The sequence below is a fragment of the Miniopterus schreibersii genome (genome assembly GCF_964146895.1).
Source record: "Miniopterus schreibersii genome assembly, chromosome: 4".
In the NCBI taxonomy this organism is placed as follows: domain Eukaryota; kingdom Metazoa; phylum Chordata; class Mammalia; order Chiroptera; family Miniopteridae; genus Miniopterus; species Miniopterus schreibersii.
In genome coordinates this window covers 41,539,029-41,547,654 of record NC_138105.1, presented here as the reverse complement: position 1 = coordinate 41,547,654, position 8,626 = coordinate 41,539,029, and the positions used below count along the sequence as shown (strand labels likewise).

At 38.5% G+C, this 8,626-nt stretch overlaps 1 pseudogene across 1 annotated transcript; it reads left to right on the top strand.

The window, feature by feature from the left end:
* The first annotated feature begins 4,605 nt into the window (after positions 1-4,605).
* LOC308556492 (large ribosomal subunit protein eL39 pseudogene) lies at positions 4,606-4,737 on the top strand (annotated as a pseudogene). Its single transcript has one exon. The product of its transcript is annotated as a large ribosomal subunit protein eL39 pseudogene (transcript).
* Positions 4,738-8,626: the final 3,889 nt, after the last annotated feature.

Here is an 8,626-nt window from a genome sequence, read left to right as displayed (position 1 = left end):
TAAGGATTGTGTATGACCAAATTGACTTAGATCAGTTGCAATACATAGGCCCTACTTTCAAGGATCTCATACAGGAGTTTCTACAGACCTAACTGCCACTCACCAGAGGCTACCAGAGTTCCAAGAGAATGACCAATCAATAGCCAGCATCCCCATTAAGCCAAAGTAGTTGATAAAAGATAAGATACTAATCTATACAGGGGTAAGCAAAAGTAGGTTTACAGTTGTTTGTATAGAAAACACACACAGAGGTTATGATTATTGCTGCAGCTTTATAAAGAATGTCACAATGCCACTGTAAACCTACTTTTGCTTACCCCTGTATATATTAGTCTACTAAGCTTTCTTTAGTTAATAACCAAATGAAGATCAGTTACTCAGCTTTTCTTCTATGGGTCAGGAACATACATCTTGGAAGAATCTACATATTTCCACATTCCCTAAGAGATAACTAACTCTTCTTTTAAAAGTTTGTGCAGAGGGCAATCTTACAGTTTGTTGTGGGCCCAACAGTCAAAGTATCAGAGAGGATTTCTTGATGTCTCCCCTAAACCTTGCTATTGACAGGTAAATAATTCTAAATGGTGAAGGTAAACATAGAAGAAGGTCCTGTGTCTTAATGTTCAATTCTGGGTTTCTCTGTCTTCAAATCTTTTGGTCTTCAGTTGGATTTTTTTTGTTTTTCCCCCCAACTTTAAAGTTGGGTCACTATAGTCCCATAATGGGGGCTCTCCTGGAAGGTGCCCTTTGGGATAAATTCCTTGTTGGTATAACTGTTAATAAGGAAACACAAGCCAAACTGTAAGCCTTTTTATTACACCAAAAATGCAACCTTAATTGTAAAAGTGTAAGTAACGGTCCTTTGGCTGACTCGCCCTCTGGCTGAGATTGGCGAGGCATCATGATCCTGCCACAAGCTGTAATTTACAGAACTATAAACCTCCCTTCCCTCCATTTCCTCCTCCTTACCCATCCCATCAACCACCTCAGCTTTTAAATATAAAGCTGTCCTTTTTGGTCATAGTTCATGGCTAGTTATAGCAAGGTTCTCTTGATACTCAGCCAGACTTTGATGATTTTTTTAAAGGTACCAGTTAAGAATACCGTAAGTTAAGAATAAATTTCTCCACAAGTTTAGAGAAAAATTCTCTTGCTCCCTTTCCCATAAGTACTAAAATAAAGTTAAGAATCCCTTTATTTCCCATTCCCACAAAATTATATTTTGCTTCAAATAGCTCTTCTTCCTAAAGTTTGAAATCAGTAGCCAATATTTACTTGTCGTGCATTTTTCTGAACGCATGTTCTATGGTGGCTATCACACAGCATGAATTTTAAAAAAGATTGAGACATATATGTATATACCTTCAAGGAGCTGAGGAGACTAGTAGAGGAGGAAGAATACCACCCAATGACACATGTGATGAGCGATTATGGGTAATACAATGAAGCTTCTCCAACCATGGGACATGTAGGTTGCTCCCTAGAATGAAGCATAGCATGATCATTAAGGTCACTTGCTTCGGAAACAAACTATTTGTCTTCCAATCTACCCCCATCACTTATTAACTGTGTAGTATTAGGCAAGTTACATATAATCTCTCTGAACCTCTGTCTCCACATCTGTAAAATGGAGCTAATGTTTGTTCCTCTTTCAGAGTGACTATAAAGCACTTAGCACAGTGTCTGGCACATAGTAAGCTCTTAACAAATGTCCACTATTGTTCATTGCTCATTTCTCAAGGCTCAAATCAAATGTGAAGACTTTTATATTCCATCCAAATTCTACTCTCCAATTTTAATTTTTGTACATTTAAAAAAATTAAATTAAAATTTTTAATTTAAATTAGAATTAATATGCCTATAGAACACATACAACAGAATTATATCAATTCTTAATTTAAAAAATTATTTTTTAATTACAAATACCTCAGCCTTCTAAGTGGTATGGATTCCAAGAACAATCCAGTAGAATAATGAGAATATGAATTTAAATTGGTGAAGCTGAGAAAGAGGTTAACTGTTCTACACAAAAAAAGGCTGGATGCTTAGTTATAGTAGATTGAGAGTTTATTTTCTCTCCCAAGATTCTGCTAAAATGATAATAAGTGGATTTTAAAGTTACAGAACAAATAAAACAGATCACAAGGGGCCATACTGCTGATGAGAGAATTAAACACATTTTTGGAAGACATAAATCAAAGAGCGGTTACTGCTCAATCGCCGGTGTGGTTCAGCAGTTGAGCATTGCCCTATGATCCAGGAGATCGAGGTTCGATTCCTGGTCAGGGCACATGCCTGGGTTACGGGCTCTATCCTCAGTGGGGGGCCTGCAGGAGGCAACAAATCAATGACTCTCTCATTATTGATGTTTCTATTTCTTTCTCTCCCTCTCCCTTCCTCTCTCTGAAATCAATAAAATATTTAAAAAAAAAAAAAAAAAAAGAGTAGTTACTGACTCAGCTGCAGTCTAAAGTGCCTACAAAAGGGGCACCTGATTAAAAACAAGCCAAAGCTCTGAGAGGCTCTAAAGGACTTGGAGGCACCTAGTACCACAGAGGGTAAAAAGAATAGTGAAAACTAGGGGTATGGGCCCAATGTGTGAAAGTGGAATTACTATGTAGATAGACCACTAGCTCTTGGCACTCTCACCTGCTCAGAGGAGAACAAGGCCAAGGACCCAATGTGGATGTCACTCCAACTGCCAAGTATATCAATCCTAATTATGTACTTGGAGACCAGAGAAACGACCTCCTGATGGTTCCATGGACCCTCACTGTAAGCCAGACTTTGGCCAGAGCTTCATTTATTATCTCCTCTCATGTGTCCTCTCAAGGAGGCCATAATGATGCTTTGTGTCTCTGGATATCAATGTCAACTTGGACCCTAGGTCCAATAAGACCTCACAATATCTGGCTATTACTTTCCCCCAATATACTCGAGTGAATGGTGGTAGGTCTCTGGGGAAAGACTAGGGTAAGCATTACAGAGTATACTTGCCATAATGGGGAGTGTGTGTGTGTGTGTGTGTGTGTGTGTATGTGTGTAAAGAGCTAGGTTGTAACTCTAGAAAAAAAAAGATGATGAAAGAAAATACTACATTACTTGACTCTATAAAAAACAATATTGACAGTTATAACATGTAAAACAAAAAGTTATCATTTCAGCCAAAAGAAAGTGATTTAAGTATAATAATAGAGTGAAGGAGTGGATGTAGGGCCAGACTATATTGCCTACGAGCTGCCACTTCAGTTGTCCCTTCAGCAGGCCATCCCAATACCCAGTCAACACTCTTGTGAGCTGGCCGGTAATGAGGAGGGCAAGCCACTTCTGCACATTCACAAGGTTCAGAACAGCCTGGAGAGTGAAAATCTATAGGAGCATCTCCTAGATGTCCTCATCTCATGTGTCAGGGGCTCAGGTTTGCCCAACCAGAGTCACGACTACCTTGGTTGTGATTCCAACCATCTTTGAAATTTAGCCAGTTGGAACTTCAAATTCCAAACTTGATCTTCAGCTTTTTCTGTGAGCCTACCGCATGAGAGCTTCTTTGAAAGCTACCAAAAAGATGCTCTGGTTTTCACACTTACTTTTCAATTTGTTGATTGCCCTTAGCTTTTCATTATCAATCTGTTGTTTCACTGCAATTTAGGAAAAAACCACACCCAATTCCACTATTATTGTATTTCTCATCCTCTCCACCCTGCCACACACACACATTTCAAGTGCCTGAATCATCTTATTGACCATTGCATTTTCCTCTATTGATACATCCTGGCTCACTACCCACGAACATTTTATCAATCAGCCTGCCACCTTGTTCCAGAGCTGTCTGTGCGCTAACTGCCACCAGGAATTGTTTCCTCATTACCAGTCAGGGAGTGAATGAGTGACCCAGCTCCTACACCCACCTTACCATCTGCTTTCTTGGGCCACTTTTGACACTAATGGTTACAGATTGAATTCCCTAGAAAATAGGTATGAGCTTGACTGAGGAATGAAAAGTTTATGGGAAAGAACGCTTGTAAAAGAAAGGGGATGGACACAAGATTAGGCAGGATAAGTGTCAGACCACAATATAGAAAACCCTGGCAATCCAAAGGGAGCCCTGGAGTGGAGCTGTGAGAGGAGTCCTGCAGATGGCCAGGTCCTTTTACCACCTCTTTATGTGGTCATAAGCTAGGGTTGCCAGAGGAGAGTATGAGCTCAGCCATCCTGCTTTGCTCAGTCATTCACTGTCAGCTTCCCCAAGAAAAGCATAACCTTGACTTGAATGCTGATCTAGACCCTGAAGGAGTTAATTGCAGTGAGTCTTTTCTTAAAAGATCTGAGCCATGCTTTGTATCTGCCACTATCTGGTTCTTATCCTGAGCTTATATTCTGGTGAGGGAAATACATGTAAGTATATGATTACAATTCAGTATGGTATGCAAAGTGTACAGGGTGAACACATATGAGCTAAGTGGAGGAGTGAATGGGCGGGACAGAGTGGGAATGAAGACTCACCCTAGGGTCTCGATCATTTTCTTGTCCCCCTAACTTAGCACGTCAACTTGAAAGATTAATATAAGGCTCCTCTCCTCTGCCACTGTGGTGTGTGTGGTTGACATGTCTTCTCACAAGACTTTCAGGATCAAGAGATTCCTGGCAACAAAACAGAAGCAGAATCAGCCCATTCCCCAATGGATTCAGATGAAAGCTGGTAACACAGTGAGGTACAACTCCAAGAGGACACAGTAGAGAAGAACGAAGCTGGGTCTATAAAAAATTGCCCATGAGATGGCTCACATATTTATGCCTGTACCTTACCATATCACCTTACCATATCACTACCAGCTGGACAGCCGGGTGAGTCTTATTGGGAAATCACTGGAAGAGTGATTTTTCTCTGTTAATGTTTTTCTGCTCTAGTGTGTTGGCTCAGTAATAAATATGTGAGATCTTTTTTAAAAAAGAATAATTGAAATAAAACCATACTGTGTTTAATATGTGTATTCACAGAGGGTCAATTTATCTTTTAATCCCTAAATGAAAATAACTAAAGCAATGCTTGGCATCCTCCAACCACAAATGGTGAAGTATTTAGCCAAAGTGGAAACTAATTTGATTTTTCATGGAGTTATAACAGAAAGCCAAGAAAATGTCTTAGTGCAGAATGCTTTATGCTTATTTTTAAGAATTTAATAAATTTTCTAACAATCATCAAAAAAGTTTTTATCAAGAGACTGTGCTTAGCATGGCCTTTGTAACTGAAAGAAACTTTACTGTGGAATGTATTTGAAATTTGGATAGTCAATAAATCACTCTAGATTTACCATCATCTAGAAAAATTCAATCTATTCCTTCAGAATGCAACTGCTAGAGTCATTATAAACTTACTTGATCTTTTTTCCTTCACTGGAATTTTTAAATTACAGGAGAACATATTTCTTTTTTGAAGAAAAAGAAATGGTAACATATCATCTCTTCTTTAGAGGAAGAATATCAGTTTTGTGATTTCCCAGATGCTTTAATGGATATCTCCATTTCAATCTGGGCAACTTGCTTCTAACTTATATGTGTAGAATCATTAGAGTAAGCATTCAAATATATTTACTGCATAGACCACAATTCTCTACAATAATTTGTTTTATCATTGAATAATTACAATATAGCACACCAAGAAGGAGATAAGTGAACCCCACTGTTTGCCCTGTGTTACTTAGCTGCTACAGAGATCCCTTTGAATTGAATGATTAAAGGACCTGGGAGGATTTCCCCTAGAGTTTTTACAAAGAAATCATTCTCCTTTTGGTTCTCCAGCTTTGTTTTCCCTCCTTATTTATTGAACAGAATATACACATATATTCTATAAAAAATCATCTTTGGCTATAAATGTATATTCCTTAAAGATTATAAACAAATCTATCAAGTAGTAATGGGTGGATAATGGATTTCAGGATCTAAAAAGTATTTGATACTCACATGAGTTCACTAAGAAAAACTACTCACAAATGAACAATTCAGGCCTTCCTACAATAACAATATTCTAAGTCAATCAGAAGCCAGGATACTATGGCTAGTTTCCTCTGAGGAACCTGTAAATCATGATATTCAAAAGAACTGCCTCTACAAGTACTTATCCAATGCAATGGTAACCATCTGTTATTTTCTTAATCATATATTCAATTATAGGATTCCTTGACCTTGAAGATTCTACTTGACTTTAATAGTGTAGCCTTTTCAAAATGATGTGGAAGAAAACTACGGAGATTCTACAGATTCACATGTCCATCTGGGTTTGATTTAGTTAATCTATCAAGTTCTTGTGTGCAATTTTCAGACACATGGTTTTGCTTCCCTTCTTTTCAAGTAAGTTCTGTTTACTTAGGCAGATGTTGCAAATTAGCTCTTAAAATATTGCAAATGAAGTAAAGAAATCCTTTATAGCAGATCTGAGTCTAATGTGAATTTCATTACTGATTCATACGACAGACCAGTCCCACAATTCTATGCACTTTTCCCCTCCACTTTCTTGTTCCTTGGCATGTGGTGTATGCCACTGAACCTTTTGGGCATCCCAGATATCTGGAAAATGTTGACCTCAGATACATTCTTGGCCATAGAAAATGTGGGTACCCTTCACCTTTTCCCAGTTTCTTCAGTTGCTCCATAAACCAAAACCCTACTGTGAAAGAAGTACTATTAAAGCTTCCACTTAAACTTTGAGTTGTAAGAATTCTATTAATTAAGCTCATGGGTCAGATCATAGGCTTCAACATGAGGCAACATTAGTTTGTAGCACTTTATCCAGTTAACACATCTTAAAATGCTGCTTTGAGAATACACGTTATAAATAAAAAATATTTGTAATCATTATGCAGAGAATACTGAGGATTTTCCTTTTAATCAGTCCCATCAAAAAAGAATGAACTATAAACACTGTTTAAATAGGATAAATGGTCTCTCAGTAAGCTCATCTGTTTTCCACCATCTACACTTTGCTGATGACTTTTAAATCTATGCCTCCAACATACATTTCTCCAAAGTAGTCCAGCCTCTTATTTTCAACTATCTGCATTGTGACTTCACCTGGATATGACTAGAACTCATAATAATCACTCCAAAAGGAATCACACTATCAATTATAATATGTCAACAAAGGCAGGAAGCTTACACTTGATACTCAAAATGGGGCTGAGCATCAACAGTGTTGGCGTTATCATGGAGCTTCTTAGAAATGCAGAATCTCAGGCCCTATACCGGACATACTGAATCATGATCTACATTCTAACATGATCCTTAGGTTATTTTTCAACATCTTACAATTTGAGAAGTCTAGAATTACACTGTATGGATTTTAGGGTCTGACAATTTTCAGTTTGTTTTCTAGCTCTATGATGTATTGACTAGGAGACGATGAGCGAATGAGTTAGCCTCTCTCTCAACTTCCTCATCTGCAAAATAATGAGACTTATTTGAAAAGGTTGTTACAAACATATCCCTCAAAAAGTGTTTTTGTGTGTAAGAGAGAGGGAGAAAAATAAGTTAGTTCTATAGACTATTAGGTTGAATAGTCAAATATTGACAATTTCATACAATTCAACCTGCGAAGTAAGCTCTTAGTAAACTACAGGTAATTATCTGTATTAGTATCCTACAGCTGCTGTAACAAACTACTGCAAGCCTAGTGGCTTAAAACAATAGTAATTTATCTCTCACAGTTTTGGAGGCCAAAAGTCTGAACACAAAGTTTTGTTAGGGTTGGTTCCTTCTGGAAGTTCTGAGGGAGAACACGTTCCATCCCTCTGCCTGTATTCTGATGATTGCCCACAGTCCTTGCCTTTTTTTTTTTTTTTTTGGCTTGTAGATGAATCACTCCAACCTCTCTATCATCACATAGCCTTTGCCTCTCTCTGTCTGTGTGTGTCTTCCCCTCTTCTTATAAGGATATCTATCACTGGATTTAGGGCCCACCCTAAATCCAGTATAACCTTGTCTCAAGATTCTATTTTCAAATGAGATTCTGAGATTCTGGGTGAACATAAATTTTGGGAGGGGGCACTATTCAACCCTGCTACAGGACCCTTCCTCCCTCCCTTTCAGTGACACTGATGACACCAATCTCAAAAACTTGGAGCTATTTTTGACTCCTCACTCTCTCATATTTCTTATATTTGGTTGTGCCCAGGCCTAGTGATTTCCCTCTTCAAAATGTTCCTCAGCTTTTAGTAATATGAGGGCAAGGCTTGTGTTTTAAAGTTAAGCAAAAATAAAGCAGGCCGTAACAGAGCCAAGGCTGAAAAGGCTCCACCTTTAGGTGATAATGACTCCAACAGCACAGGGTTTGGTAGGTTTACAACATCTTGTTACCAAAAGGCACCCTGCCCGCCCAGCATGGCTCAGTGATTGAGCATTGACCTCTGACTCAGGAGATGATGGTTTATTCCTGGTCAGGGCACATGCCCAGGCTCGATCCCCAGCAGGGGGCATGCAGGAGGCAGCTGATCGATGACTCTCTCTCCTTCTTCTCCCTCTTCCTCTCTCTGAAATCAATAAAAACATATTTTTTTTAAAAAGGTACCCTTTCTCTGGGCCAATGCATCCCTGCTTTCGATACCCATCTACTTCCTATAAAGGGAATTGCTGT